We start from the raw sequence: 16,815 nt of genomic DNA, 5'->3' as shown, positions 1-16,815 counted from the left end.
CATCAGGGATATTGGTCTGTAATTCTCCTTTTTGGTGGGGTCTTTGTCTGGTTTTGGAATTAAGGTGATGCTGGCCTCATAGAATGAATTTGGAAGTACTCCATCTCTTTCTATCTTTCCAAACAGCTTTAGTAGAATAGGTATGATTTCTTCTTTAAACGTTTGATAGAATTCCCCTGGGAAGCCATCTGGCCCTGGACTCTTGTGTCTTGGGAGGTTTTTGATGACTTCTTCAATTTCCTCCCTGGTTATTGGTCTGTTCAGGTTTTCTATTTCTTCCTGTTTTTTAAAATATGTTACTTGATGGGATGAGCACTGGGTGTTAAGCTATATGTTGGCAAATTGAACTCCAATAAAATAAAAAAATAAAATAAAATAAAATATGCTACATATTACTAATATCCCTCCTAAACATGTTGCAAGTATTTATTTCAGATTTGCCTGTAATTATTCCTTTGACTTGGCTCTCATACTTTCTGTGAAAATTCAGTTCACTCATCCATCATTGTTTTTTTTTATCCTAAATATATATGTGAGTCCCAAAAAAGTGTCTCCTGCATCATCATTAAACTAGTTGTTTTGATGACCCATTTTCTTCTTCTTTTGAGCACAAACAGAAATAGAAGAAACTGGCAAACTCCACCATGCTGGTTCCAAACATCAGTACCACTGTTGATATAACTAGTAATATCAGTTCCTATTCTCCTGATGCCCATAGCAAGGGTTCTCATGTCTAGCCAAGGGTGTTGGTTCCTAATTGTTGCAGAAAGTGCTAGGATGCACTCACAGTTTTCTAGCTTTTTTATCTTCTTCTACTTATTCTCTTAGCACAACACTATCAGAATTTAAGTACAGTCCCCTCGGGGCTGAGAAGTGGAAAATTTTAAGAAACAGATAAGAAAATGCTTCCAAATTATACATTCTCTGTAAAAATGTACTGTCCTTGAGATAAACTTTAAACTTGGATACTCTCTTCATAAGTTCTAGAAGATTTTCTGAGCTTCCTCTAAACAGACTCTCAGGTTCCCCAACCAATCATGTTTGCAGAAACATGCTCCACCATGCTTGGATATAGCGGTAAACCAGATGGTTTTTTTAAAATACCTTGATTTCCTCATTTATATTTGCCAAATCAGTAGTTGTTTTTGAAGCCACAGCCCTGGTTTTTTTCCTTTATTAATTAGCACATCAAACATAGCTCCTAGCCCCTTCATCAACACTGTAACAGCATGGTGGTATAGCTGCACAGAGAAGATAATCTTCAAGTAGGAACATGTAGTTAATCATACAGTGTTATTGATCCCAAGCTGGTTACATGGGTAAATTGTTGGGAACTCCATATTTTTAAATGAGGTTTGATATAGACCATGTTATATACATTATTTATTATATAAATACAGGAGCAGAATATGTAGAGATATTTTCTTAGTGGCCCCTGTAGGACAACTGGCGACCTTCATATTCAAGGTTATAATTAGCCAGAAAAAATCAAAAAAACAAAAAACCTAGTCTTGGGGAGGTCCCAAACATTTTTAAAGCATCAGAGACAACAAAAGTAAGGTCTGATTTGAGTTAAGAAGAAATATGAAGCTTACATTATGAAAAAGAACAAGGTCTAGGCATCAGATGTTATCAAATGCTTAATGTGAATGAACAAGTATAAAGTGACCTTAATAATAGTATCACTGTCAATTCACCACAGTTTATTATTTATAAAATGATAACTATTTGCAGAATTGTTCTAAATATTTCAAATGATAAGTATTAGCCTACTCCCATAGTGCCTGTACCATGAGAGATAACCAATAACTAATTATTAAGACTTTACTGGCCTTATTATTCTGTAACTATTACTAACTGGATATTAAGATATCTCTTTGGAAATTTCCATGTCCTTAGAATTATAAACTTTTGAAAAAAATACTAAAAAAAATGGTTCTGGCAATCCCCTAGGGCAGTGATTTGAGGGGAGTTTCACATCTGCCATCCACAGTATATGCCTGAATGTCAATTTTACATGGATCTAGCTTTTAATTAAAGTTGAGGACACGAAATCTGTATCAGTGGTATGATTCCAACTATATGACATTCTGGAAAATGCTAAAGTATGGAGTGAGAATAGGCAAGTTAACAAGCAGGAATAAAATCACCTTTTTTTTTTTTAGTGGTTGTTGCAAAGTGTAATATTCATTGAGCAATTACTATGTACACTTGCCCAGAGATGAGAACTCCAAGGAGATTCCTTGGAAAAGTGGCTTTTAGCTCACAACTTCTGAAGGCTGGCTCCATGTTCACTTTCCTTTTACCCCATGGTATCCCCTTTTCACTAATTCTAGGATATATTCCTGCTCTGCTTACCCAGGCAAAGTAACTCAGTCCGCTGCCTTTCAGTTAGGTCTTGTTTTCTTCCTCCACAAGCACTAAAAGAAGTTCACAAAATGCAAAAAGAAAAGGCAAGAGCACAGATATAAATAAACAACAAGTTATACAGAGTAATTCCCGTGAAGAACAATGTTCATAGATCCTAAGTAAAGAGACTTTGGTCTATGATCAGACAAATCGTAAGTCAAAATCTGTTTATTTGAATGAATTATGGTTATCAGTATTAAATCTAAGTTATTGATCCCTTATTTTAATCACATATCTTTGTATGCTACAGCTCTTTTGTCTCTATTTCAACTGGATTCAGTTATGGTTACGGGGATATATTTCTTTCCCTTTCCTCCCTCTCTCCCACCTTCCCTCCAAATTATTGGTCACAATTTGTCTTAAATCTTAGTAGATTCACAGACTTCATGTCACATCCTGTGTAAGCCAAGAACTTTGTTACCTCCCAGTATTTTCTTGTGATGGGGATTTGACTGAAAGAAAGCATATTCTTACATTTTAAGATGTGATGAATAAGGAAGGAGCTTTGTGATAGAGATACCTGTGCGAGCATCCCTACGTGTGCTAGCTCTGTGCAGGGTTACCTTTGCTTTGACTGAGCCACAGAGGAATGTTGCATCAGTTGCATCAATGTGGAATGATATACTCAAAATCCCTGGAAAAAAAATATAGCTGGAATTCTACTCAGAATCCATGCTCTTCCTTGGACAAAAAAAAAAAAAGTGTGTAAATAATCCTGAACTTCTAAGACTCTTTGACAGATGAGGAGATGGAGACCTTCTGAGGAGAAATAGCTTGCTCACATTAAAAGTAGAGCAAAGGCATGGAAGGAGATCTCGGATCTTTCCATCACACTAAATATAAAGAGAAGAACCCTCTTCATTTCTCCTAAATCATTTCATGGGCTTGTAAGTAACATTTATCATCCTACTTCTTGTCTTGTTTTGTCCATAAGATGGGAAAGCTGTAATGACACTGAATAAAAGTCAAGGCACCTAAGTTTCTCATATATGCTGCTACTTTGTTCTCTTAATATCTGTAAGATTACTTTTTCCCTTCTAATTAAGAACCTTTAATATGCACAATTATCTTACTGCAGTTACCTCCTTTCAAGCTGAGTTGTGTTTCCAGGGGAAATGATGAGATGCTATTCTGAATATAGACCCTGGGCTGCATTCAGAATTATCCCTTCCTCGTCTGTCCCTCTCTCTCCAGAGGGGAAACAATGTGACAGGGTCATGCTTGCATGCCTAGGCTCCTGGTCCTTTCAGGAAACCCCTTTTCCAATAGGTGGCTACAGTGTTCACCTTCTAGCCATCACAGTTCCTCATGCATGCCTGGCATCAAAGATGTAACTGAGACTCCTAAAATGGAACTGGCTCCACCCGTTAAAGGGGTTTGCACTGTACTCTATTGATAGTGAAGCTGCTATAGGATATTCAGCAGATAGGCAAAGTGAATTAGCATTTTAACAATGTCCTTCTTTAGCCTGAGACCTGTCAAAAGCACAGGGTAATGACTGGATGCAGGAGGAGTTGTCAGAGCTCAGGATTACGACAATGAGGCCCAGACCCTGGCAATGGAGAAGCAAGGATCTCTTTTAGAAATGCAAAGAAGGCTCTCTCTCTCTGTGTGACTATCATAAATAAATAAAAAATAAAAAAAATTTAAAAAAAAAGAAATGCAAAGAAGGAATTATTGAATAGATGTAGGTATCAAATAGAGATATGGAGAGAAGGAGAGAAGCTTTAGAAGTGGAGGAATTGTTGAATTAATGGTAAGTTGACGTGAAGGAAGACATGTCCCTTTTGGGCACTCAATGCAGTAAACACCATACTTACCAGATTGATATATTGGAATTAAGTCAGAAATAAATGCAGATAGGCTTTCCATATATCTTCATATAGACTTTTGAACAACAACAGGGAGCATCTTTTTATCTTTTAATTTTATTATCTCTTCAAAGATTACTTATGTTCCACAAGTAAACATTAGGAGAAGAAAGTTTTCAGCCAAAGGAAAAAAAAAGAGTGTAATGCGAACATCCATAAATGACACATGAGGGCAAAGAGGAACAGTTGTTTCAGGAGCATCAATGCAGGGGGAGATGTACAGAGTAATGCAGTATGAGAGATGAAGCTGGAACACAGGCTAAGTTGAGATGGGATTGTGGGATGCTTTGAGTGTCATGCTTAGCAGTTTGGGTGTGGTTGTAAATGGGACATGATTTAGGGTTTCTGAAAGAAGAGCAATGATCTAGAGTATTCCCAAAGAGCATAATGATTTTTGCTGCCTGATGGAGGATTGATCTGAAACAGACTCAAAACAGAAACACTGGGTGGAAATTCAAAAGAAATGGGGAGAAATATCAGATATTTAATTCGGTTATGACCCTCTGCATTAAATAGGTCTTCATAGAGCTAACTCTTTCAGATATCTTGTGCAATTTAGATTATGAAGATAGCTTTACATCTAAATTGAGCTTACTATGTGGCAGGCACTAGGTTCTCAAACAAATGAACTCACTTCATGGCCACAACAACCATATAAACAAAATTCTCTCATTAACCCTCTTGTACAGATGGGAACACTGAGTTGGAGAAGGATACGCAGCCTTCCCAGGGTCACACAGCTGGGAAGTGTCAGATTCAAGTCCAGGTTGGTTTGGCTTCAAGGTCTTTTCTGTGCAAGCTTAACCAAAGAGGCTCATTCTGTGGATTGCGTGAGTAATACACATGGGGGTAGCCTTGTTTTCCCTCTCCCTCTGCCTCCCCACCCAATCACTCTCTCACACACACACACACACACACACACACACTGCTATCTGTTGAATTTAGTATCCAGTGTACCAAATGCCAAGAGGGTCTCTCTCCCATCCCTACACAGTCTATTGACTTTAAGGATTTTTGAACTGATTGAAGTTTGAGTTGGGGAGTTCAGACTCAAATAATGCCTCCATTCTCCTACCTTAGATCATAACTGCCTAATTTTATCTGGTACATTCGATGACATTTATTTGAATATCATCCTCAAAGAGTATTATACATCATAGTAAATGCTCAGAGTGGACCTTAAATATCTTTCATTGTAGAAAAGTATTTTTATCTTCCCTCAACTAAAACATCTAATCAAGAGACTTTGGCCTCTGAGACTTGGTTCCACATTTGGGATCTAATGTTTACATCAAGGGCAAATCTGTCCTGCAGCAGAAACCCTACAGGTAGAAAGGAACAAGACTCTGTAGAAAATCAGTAATTCTTGACTCTGAGTCTTTAAAAATATATTCAGAACACACTCTGAGCTCCTCTCACCTGGAAGCGGATTGTCAGAATAACCTTCCACAATAGGACTGAGTCAGGTCAGCCCCAAAAAGAGCTTGTCTTTGCAAAGGACCACAGGGACCCAAATGCTACTTCTTATCTCAAGCACACCCACAGTTTGCCTGAACTCTATTCCAAGTACAGGCCAAATTGAAAATCATAAAACTCATCTGAAAATAGCTCCCAGATCCTCCTCCTGTCTCTCTCTCTCTCTCTCTCTCTCTCTCTCTCTCTCTGCCATTCAATGTTCTAGTTGTAGGGGATTTCAATTCTAAAAGAAGGGCCGGGATATCTTAGAAAGCAAACCATAATGAAAAGAATGGAAAGATTTACGTGACAGGAAAAAGAACTCAGATATTGGATGGAAAATGAGCACGAGTGCAGGTGAGAGGATTTGGTTATACAACCACTGCCTTATTTGGTCAGGCATATAGCAGAGATATGGCTAAGCATAAGGAGTGAACAGTGCAGGCAATCACTGAGTGAAAAAAAGCAAGGAAGCTCATCTACCTTCAATCACTAATAATCACTAAAATATTTTAAAGCCTAAAATGCAAGAGAGTTAGCAATAAAAGCTAAACCAAGCTTCTTATATAAATCTCATTATAACCTCTTATGTAGGATTATTACATACTTTTTAAAAAATAGATATGAAATAGAAAATGAAAAATAGATATGAAAGTGAAAAAATTTCTTTTTGCTAAAAATTAAACCTGGTATAATAACCATTTCTGCTCATATGTTTGAGCATTCAAGTTATAAGAGGTTCACATACCATTTACAGAAAGGGTAAAAGTCAAAACTCACTTGAAAATACTAGCATGCCAAAATACAAAATAATGTGCATTTTTTTTGCACCGAAATGTGATTTCATTCCTGAAGATTGAACACTAAGTTCCTCGGGCCCTGTGTTTCTGATGTGGTATGTGTACTGGAGGGAATGGCGGAGGTTATATATATAATTATAGTAAAGAATGAATAATAGCAAAGATAATGATCACTACTTTTTTTGGAACTTACTACATGACAGGCACTATGCTCATCACTTTATATGCTTCAATTTACCCACAGATCAATGAAAACAGACCTCTATGCCATCTGTCATTTTTTCAGCCTAGACACTGGCAAACATTTGTGGTGACAGAACATTAGCTGCAAAGACTGCATGGTAGACTGTTTCAAATACATCTCCTTAGGGGGAAAAATTAGAGAGGGAGACAAACAATGAGAGACTCCTAACTCTGGGAAATGATCAAAAAGGTTGCAGAAGGGGAGGTAGGTGGAGGGTTGGGGTAACTGGGTGATGGGCACTGAGGAGGGCACTTAATGGGATGAGCACTGGATGTTATACTATATGTTGGCAAACTGAACTTCAATAAAAAATCAATCAATGAATCAATGCCTGATACATAAAAAACAAACAAAGAAAAAAAAAAACAAATACATCTCCTAGTTTCCCACGCAGAGCTAGCTTAATACCTAGAGAAGAGTAATAAGATCAAAGCGATTGAACTTAGAACATGTGACTTCAAATCTTAACTATTCCAGCTCTTACCTGTGCTATTGAGAAAATGGTTATTAACCTCTAGGCCCTCAAATATTTAATATGGGCCATGATACCTTCCTTGTGAATCTCACTGGTACATGTCTCATAGAAATGAGATAATGATTATGAAATTTCTTTGAAAACCATAAAATGCCAGAAAATGTAATTGCTCACTTCTTTTTCTGTATCTACAAAGCTCTCTGGATGATCAGTGCTGGGTAAATACATACCATCGGCTCAGTAAGATGCTGAGCAGAGGCTCAACTCATCATCTTCTTAGTGCCTTGAAATTGCAAATATGCTTTTATTGATGCACAGGCAGACCAGTCACAGAGAATTAACCACGTTCATTATGTCTGCTGCATAACAACTTTGTTTTCTCATGATTCTGCAGTGTGAAATGGGCTCAGCTGGGCTGTTCTTCTGGTTTCACCTGAGCTTACTCTTGCTGTTGTAATCATCTGCAGATCAGCTGGAGTGGTGGTCCGAGATGGCCTTCATCACATGGCACGTCAGCTGAGATGGCTAAAATACCCAGGCACCTCTCTGTCCACATGGTCTTTCCAGTGAGATAGTGGGACATTTATGCATGATGGCACAGGGCTCCAAATGGGTGAAAATGGAAGCTTCAAGGCCTCTTAAGGCTTGGCCCTGAAGCCACAGAACATCCCTCTGCTGCACTCTCCTGGCCAAAGGAAGTCACAAGTTCAAATCAGATTCCGGGGGAGGGGAAGAGTTCATCTCTGGATGGAGGGAGAGTCTAGATCACATTGCAAAAGAGTATGAAGGAAGCAGGGGATTATAGAATCACCTTTGAAAACATCTTTCATAGCGGCTTAATCCCTGATGAAGTCATCTCTGACAGAGAGCCCATCCTTCTGTGATCAGGGCTCTCTGTGACACAGGAGACTGTGCTCGTGTCACAGAGCCAAGAGCAGTAAATTATCCACACTGATGATGCTCATTCTCACTGATGAAAATTCTGAAGTGATTTTGTCTCCTTTTGATTGAGAAAAAAAAAAAAAGAAAACTAGCAAAAAAAATTAGAATGTCACAAGGAACACTGCCTCTCCTTCAAATAAAATAAAAAACCAATGCAAGCAGCCCTCTAATTTTAATTCATGCCTTCCTCCCTTCCCCACATACTTGTTCAATAAATACATTTATACCAGATGAATGGGGAACCCATTGGAGGAAAAAATTGGGGGAGAGAAAAATTGTGGTTTGCCTGTGTTGATTTGAAAGCAACCATGAAACATCCAGGTAGGTGACTTGATATTGTCTTTGTTGTTCCTGTTTTTATTTAAAATGTGCTGTCATCCTCAACAGTGAGCATGAAACAGAATCATTATTATATAAACAGCCAGCTCAGGTTGCTGTGATCATACAGCTGACCCCGAATCCTTCTTCCCTAATGTAAGGACACTGTATTTTGTCAACAAAGAGTACAGTAAGCATTCTAATATTGGATCCATAAATTGTAAGGTTGTCTGGGGCATCCTTCCAAGTTTCTTTTGTAAAATAGGTTGAACACTTGGTCCTTGTGTATAATTGTGTTTGAATGTGTATTTTGCCCTGTTAGGAGTGAGGAGTTTGATGACTAACAAACTAAATGGAAGCCATGCCCTAACATGTGAGCAGTGCTTCTTTGACTGTTTTTAAGTCATATGGACAAGCTTTGTGAGGGTTTGTTGTTTTTTTTGTTTTTTGTTTTTGGCAGTTTAGGGACTTTGGCAATCATTTTTGGAGAACAAAAAATAAATTTTCCAGGATCTAAAAAGTTCAACTCTGTATCAGACCATAGTGAGTGAGTCGCAGAGGTATGGCCAATGGGTCAAATCTGACCTACTGCCTGATTTTGTGAGTAAAGTTTCAGTGGAACACAGCCAGGCCTATAAATTTATGCATTGTCTGTGGATGCTACGACAACACAGACTATATGGCCTATGAAGCCTGAAACTTCATTTTCTGAATCTTTACAGAATAAGGTTGCTGACCTCGAGCATATTGAATCACTAAGTATCTCCCCATTCCCAATTTCCAGAATTGTATGATTCTATGAGTTTATCCTGTAGGCTTACAGGTGTTTGGACAGACTGGAGGTATGGTGATTTGCATGTCCTACAAATATCATGTGGTGGTGTTTTCAATAATAGAAGCAAGCAGAGATTGGAGGCAAGTATAATAGGTATTATACCAATTTGAGTAAGAATTTATTTCTGTTAAGAAACTCAAAATAAAAATAATTATTCTATGAACAAAACATGTGAGGCATCAGAAGTAAAGTTATCTTATCTCACAATTTTGCCTCGATTCAACACTATTTATAAACTTAATTCAAAGAGCATGCCTGCCTCGCTGCTGTAATTTTTTCTCCTATGAATAAACAGAGATAGCATGGCATAGCTGTCAAACCCCAGGGAAAATACATATGAACATTAAAAGGTAAAGAAAGATAAATCCTCCAAAGATAGAGCTCGCAGGAGACACTGTTTATATTCTGCTATTTAAGACATTGTTCTTTTCCTGTTATTTGCATTTTTCCTATAATTCCAGCAATCAGTAAAGATTACTAGCAATATCTTATCAGCTAATGACAAGAACATCTGGGTCCCATCTCCCTTGATGCATTTTAATCAGGTCATTGAAAGGAAGCTCAGCAGCTGAAAGCTATCTATTTTCTTTGGGATGATTGCATAATATAATTAAAAGTATTTTATCAGTAATCCACGGCAGAAGAGAGAAGCTCTATGCATGTGGTCTCATGGAAGTGAATTGCCAGCATTTTTAACACTTGAGGAACTTGTCATGTAAATCATTACCTCATACTCTAAAATGCCATTAGATTTCAGTGCTCATGCTTGCTGGCTAGTCAGTGAAAATACTTCCAGAAAGTCTTTCGTTTTTAAAATCATAAATCCCAGGCAATGTCACTTGCATTGAGAATTCTCCGTGCAATGCAAATGTCTATGGACAGAACCCATGCCCTTTACCCATCAGCTTTCAGAGCTGTACTGAGAAAAAGACACGGGTAGAAAGCATCCAATGGTCCACTTCCCATAAGAGAAACTTTCATGAGATTTCAAGTTAAAGGAGCAAAATTCTCTCTTTCCAGCCTCCCCCCATTAAGTAGCCATATAAACTGAGGTTATTTGCATTTCTGGACTCAGTTTCTTCATATGGCAGACAGGTCTATATATTAAATTCCTTCACAGCTTTTTTTTTTTTAAATTTTATTTGTTTATTCATAAGAGACACACAGAGACAGAGAGAGGCGCACAGACACAGGCAGAGGGAGAAGCAGGCTCCATGCAGGGAGCCCGATGTGGGACTCGATCCTGGATCACCAAGATCACGCCCTGGGCCAAAGGCAGGTGCGAAATTGCTGAGCCACCCAGGGATCCCTCCTTCACAGCTTTATGGCCCATGCACTAAGGTGCCCTTGAAGCAACTATACATGTGCTGCATAAAGAAGCAACTGTTTGCAAAATTAACATGTTAGTTATTCCCGGTACCTGGGTGGCTCGGTCAAGTAAGCATCCAACTCTTAGTTTCCACTCAGCTCATGATCTCAGGATCCCTTAGGATCAAGCCCTGCATTGGGCTCTGCGTGCAACTTGGAGTCTGCTTGTCCCTCTCCCTCTGCTCTTCCCCCTGTTCCCGTGCTCTCTCTCTCTCTCTGATTCTCAAATAAAAATGTAAATAAATAAATCTTTAAAAAATCATATTAATTATCCCAATGGATAGTATACTTGACTATTTTTCAAATAAATAAAATTGAAGTATAATTTATATATACCAAACTGTATAGATCTTAAGTGTTCAGATAAATAAGTTTTGTAACTTTATATACTCATAGCAACCCCCCAAAGAAACACAATATAGAACACCTCCACCATGCCAGAAATTCCCTTGACCCCTTTCCAACAATTCCAGCTGCCTGCTTCCTAAAAGAGGCAATAACTTCTGTTTTCAGCATTGCCTATTCTTGGTGCTCAGATAAGTGGAACTGTACCTTATGTATTCCTTTGTGCCTGGTGTTTTGCTCTCTACATAGTATTTTTGATTTTTTGTTCTCTACATGATTTTTTTGAGCTCTCATCCAAGTAGTTATGTACTTCTTTTTATTCGTGTTTAATTCCATGAATATTGCACTATTTGTCTATTATGCTGTCAATGAACATTCAGGTTGTTTGCAGTTTGGAGGTATTAGGGTTAAGGTTGCCATGAACATTCTTGAATAAATCTTTTTGGGGTATCTGTTTTCATTCCTCTTGGGAAATTCTCTTGCTCCTCATATATTACACATCCAAGAGAAATGTATGGGTGTCCATTTGCTATAAGCTTGATGACGTTTGGTATTGTTTGTATTGTAGTTGGACAGATGTAGGATGGAATCCTCCAGTGCAAAACTGGTTCAACGTCAAGAATGATGATAACACACACCAAAAGATATAAAAAGGTTTATTACTGATATAATGAGCCATCTTCCTTCCGGAGGACAAAGCAGGCTTCCAAGTAGATCTAAAAATGACTTGAGGGGGACACCTGGATGGCTCAGTCAGTTAAGTCTCTGCCTTCAGGCCATAATCTCAAGGTCCTGGATCAAGCCCCATGTCGGGCTCCATGTTCACTGGGGAGTCTGCTTCTCCCTCTCCTACCTACTCACGCTCTCTCTCACTATCTCTGTCTCTCTGTCTCAAATAAATAAATAAATGAAGTCTTTAAAAAATAAATAAAAATGACCTGAGAGAGTAGAAAGGGATGGTTTAAGGTTTTATGGTTTTTAGGAGTGGTGTTAGAGAGCAGATTCCTGTAGGCAAGAGCTTGCATGGTTTGAACCTCCAGCTGGTTTCCCAAAAGGGATCACCCAGGCTTTCTTGTCAGTGTGCTGGGGTATGGACCAGAAAGGGCATAATGGGACTTGAAAACTGTCATCAAACATCAAAAATGCTGTCAGTTGGGGCACCTGGGTGACTTAGTTGATTAAACATTAGACTCTTGGTTTCAGCTCAGGTCATGATCTCATGGGCTGTGGGATCAAGCCCTGCTCTGCGTTCACCAGGGAGTTTGCTTGAAGATTCTCTCCCTCTGCCCCCCCCCTGTCAAATAAATGAATAATCTTTAAAAAAAATGCAGGTAATTGATTATATTTTGTCTTTGGAATTTTAAGTTTCTAGTACATGTGAAATAGCATTCTATTATGGTTTTACTTTAATTTGGCCTAATAACTAATGGCATTGAACAAATTTAGATGTACTTATTGACCATAAGTATCTTCTTTTGTGAATTATCAAATCGAAACTTTTGCCTCTGTTTCCTTTTTATTAGTAATTCATTGGAATTCTTTATATGTTTTGGATATGAATCCTTTGCATTATATGTATGAAGATAGATACATATCTAGAAGAAGTTTACATAAGTGTGTATACATATTCGTGAATATATGAATAAGTATACATACATATGCAGATATGTGTATGCATACATATATACACACACATCCAAAATATCTTCATTTAATACACAGCTTTGCTTGGAATGTACTATGTTAGCATCTTCTTTTAAACGTTGTTACTTTATGTTTTTATGAAAGATATTTTTACCTACCAATCCTAGGCCAAAAGTTCCTTTTTCCCTCCAGTATTTTTAAATGAGTCATTCCATTGCCTTCTCTTCATCATTGTTTCTCGGGGTAATGCACTTACGACTCTTATTATCAGCACTTTTGTGTAAGCATTCTTTTTTCTCTCTTGTTGCTTTGAAGACTTTTTCTATATTTTGAATTTTTTTCAACATCATTAAGCTTTTTCTGGGTATAATTTTCTTGTATTTATGTTGCTTGAGGTAACCGTGCTTCTCGGTTATTTAAGTTGGTATATTTCAATTTGGAAATTTCTTAAGCACTGTGTTTTCAGATATTGCCAGTAACCTCTTCTCTTTCTGCTCTTCACTTGAGATTCCCATTTCATGTATGTTAAACCATTACTTTTTGTCCCAATTGGATCATATATATGAAAATAATTCTCATTTTCTGCTTTAGGTGTTTTTGTTTGTTTTTTCACTTTTTGTTGTTCTGTCTTGCTTTGTGGGAGAGATACACAACGTGAGATCTACCCATTTAACATTTTTTAAGTGTACAATATGATATTGTTAACTATAGGTACGATGTTGTACAGCAGATTTCCACAACTTATTCATCTTATATAACTGAAACTTTATATCCATTGAGCAGTAAATCCCCGTTTTCTCCTCCCTCTAACCCTGGCAACAGTTCTACTCTCTGCTTGTATTCTGCTTGAATATTTTGTTACCTCATATAACTGGAATTATGCAATATCTATTCTTCTGTGATTTACTTACTTCACTTAACATAATGCCCTCCAGGTTCATCCACATTATCACAAATGGCAGTTTCTTTTTAAAACCTGTTTTCAGGGCAGCCCGGTTGGCTCAGCAGTTTAGTGCCTGCCGTTGGCCCCAGGGCGTGATCCTGGAGTCCCAGGATCCAGTCCCATGTTGAGCTCCCTGCATGGAGCCTGCTTCTCCCTCTGCCTGTGTCTCTGCCTCTCTCTCTCTCTCTCTCTCTCTGTCTCTTTCTCTCTCTGTCTTTCATGAATGAATAAATAAAATCTTTTAAAAAAACTGTTTTCATGTTTGCTTTCATATATGTTTTCATCTGTGTACATGAATACACATACACACACACCATTTGTTTGTTTGTTTTTCTTTCCATTCTGAAGCAGGTCCTATTTCTCCAGAAGCACTCTGGTTTGTAAGGAACTTAACACACATGCACACACAGACACACACACACATACACCTCTCAAGTGATTTTCTCAGAAATAGTTTTATGAACTTTGAAATTTGTGTGTTGTAGCCAAACAGGAGATGTGTAATGGACATGTGAGCATCATATATATATCCTTGGAGAGAAAGATAAATAGATAGATAGATCACACTTTATGCATCCATCTGTGATGGTCATTTAGATTGTATCCATATGTTGAGTAGTGGGAAAAATACTTTAGTGAATGTGGAAATTCATCTGTCCTTTAGAGATCCTGATTTCTTTAGTTAATTTCAATTGACCTGTCTTCGAATTTGCTGATACTTTCTCCTTCTGTGTCATGTCAGCTCTTTAGCCACCAAATAAGTTCTTGATTTCTGATTATCTCTCCATTTCAAGTGTTTTTAGTTTATTAATTCTCGTGGATCTGCTGGAATCGCCTCTTTCCTCACGTTTTTCTTTCCCACTATACATGTTAACATAATTATCAGTGTTATTTTAGAGTCATTGTCTGACAATTTTTACATCTGAGTCATCTCTGATCGTGTTTGTATTAACTACTTTTTAAGGCTATATTTTCCCACTCCTTTGCTTTCTCTTGGCTTAAAATTGTATGCCAGAGGTTATATGTGAAAGAACAACAGAGACTTGATGAAAATAATATTTATCCTCCAGAGAAGGACGTGACTCTTCTTTGGCCAGATTGCCAATATGAAGACTGAGTGATCCCATCTGCAGTTAAGCTAGGTCTGGGATTTGTTGCAACTTTCTTTAGTTCTCAACTTGCTTCAAATATTTTTAAGGCAGAATTAAAATTTTCTATTCAGTCTGACTTTGGGAACTGCCGACTAACAAAATTCTAAAGATTTCTTTTTGTCTTCCATTTCAGCCATCAGCTTTAAACTCAGAAAACATGCTCCTCTCTATATCCTGCCTGACAGTTATTGAATTGTTATGGCTTATTTTTTCCCCTCTTCATCTACCCCCTTTGGCTTGCTATGCATTATAATATTTATTTTAATTCCACTGCTCTGCTTCCAGTTTTCACAGAGCCATTGCAGTGAAGAACTGCTGTATCTCAGAGTGATATAACCTCACTTTCTGGATCTAATTCCAGTGCTCAGAGGGTCATTTATTGTCTTGCATTCAGGAAAGGCCTTGGACACTAGAGAATCTCTCCCCACAATATTATCCTACCCCCAGATTTTGCCTCACTACCCTGGAACATATGGTAAAAGCCAGAAACTATGACAGTGAGACAGTCTAACACATATTAAGCTATTTTATGACCTGGAAATTTCATTGCTTCTTAATCTGTATATCCATTTCTGAATCTATGTGGGGGAGGGAGGAATCTCAGTCCTGTGAAAATCAAATTAAACAAAGAAGAGTTCTTTGAGAATTAAAATGCTATAAACAAGCAAGGTCTTATTTCCATTTTGTATGGCATATTCTGATGCCAATATCTGCTTCTTGAGGAAGGCCTTCTAATACTAGGGAAACCCTCAGATTGTATGTTTTATTTTTTCAAAAACCAGAGCACTGTGGCAGTGGTAACTTTGTCGAACACCCAATCAGACCAATTTTTAACTTAGGGAACTATTTTCCATCCTTCTGTCTCTATGTGTAGAGTAATATATAATTGTGATTTTTGAAAGACTTTTTCTGAGATTCTGTCTCAGACAGTTTACTTATGGTAACTTATTCAAACTTGAACAAAAAGGTTAATTGTTACCATTACAAATGAAAGTATGAAGACTTAAATATCATATCCTAGTTAGTATAGAAGATCCAGACTTTAACTTAGAGTCTCAATAACTCCAAATTATGTGTTCTTTCCATCATAGTACACTGATATTTTAGGATTATGCTATATGATTGTTTCAGTATCTTTTTTCTATCCTCTCAGATTTTTTTTAAGAATATAACATTCCAGGACACCTGGGTGGCTCAGCGGTTGAACATCTGCCTTCAGCTCAGGGCGTGATCCCAGAGTCCTGGGATCGAGTTCCACATGAGGCTCCCTACATGGAGCCTGCTTCTCCCTCTGCCTGTGTCTCTGCCTCTCTCTGTGTGTATCTCATGAATAAATAAATAAATCTTTTAAAAAAAGAATATAACATCCTCTTAAGACATGGAAACCCGAGTTTGTGTCCATTTTCATATAAATTTTATAATATTGCCTCCTTTTTCTAACTCTGGCTCTGTGAATCCAGTCAATTCTTTTTTCTTTTTCCATTTAAGCATGTCTAAATTCTTTTATTTTAAATTATCAGCACCATCTCAGACTGTTTATTAAAGGACTCTGTTTTGCTGGGACATTCAATAGAGTTAATGTTTACCCCTCTAATATATAATTATTAGTGAATTTCCTGTACCATCTCCAGCATGCCATCTGGAATTGCTCTTTGTTCTCTGTCTCAAGGCAATACATCTGCCAATGACCTGTTTTCTCCATTCTGAAGTTCTTAGTTCTCCAGAACACTCTGGTTTATAGGGAATTTAACACACACACACACACACACACACACACACACACACACCGCGCAAGTGATTTTATCAGAAATAGAAAAGTTAAAGTCGAATAAAATGAGCTTTTTAAATAGCTCATTCACATTCTTATTCTGGTCTCTTGTTTTTCTTTCTTAAATCATCAATTCCTCCTAAACTCTGATAAAAATATCTAATTTGTATGTTTTGTCAGGGATCAGGAGATTCATGTGGAAACTGACCTACTTCATTTCTGTACTATTTAAGTATGTGACAGATAC

Source organism: Nyctereutes procyonoides, unplaced genomic scaffold (genome assembly GCF_905146905.1).
Source record: "Nyctereutes procyonoides isolate TBG_1078 unplaced genomic scaffold, NYPRO_anot_genome, whole genome shotgun sequence".
Lineage (NCBI taxonomy): Eukaryota > Metazoa > Chordata > Mammalia > Carnivora > Canidae > Nyctereutes > Nyctereutes procyonoides.
The sequence above is the reverse complement of the archived record's forward strand: the minus strand, read 5'-3'. Positions refer to the sequence as shown.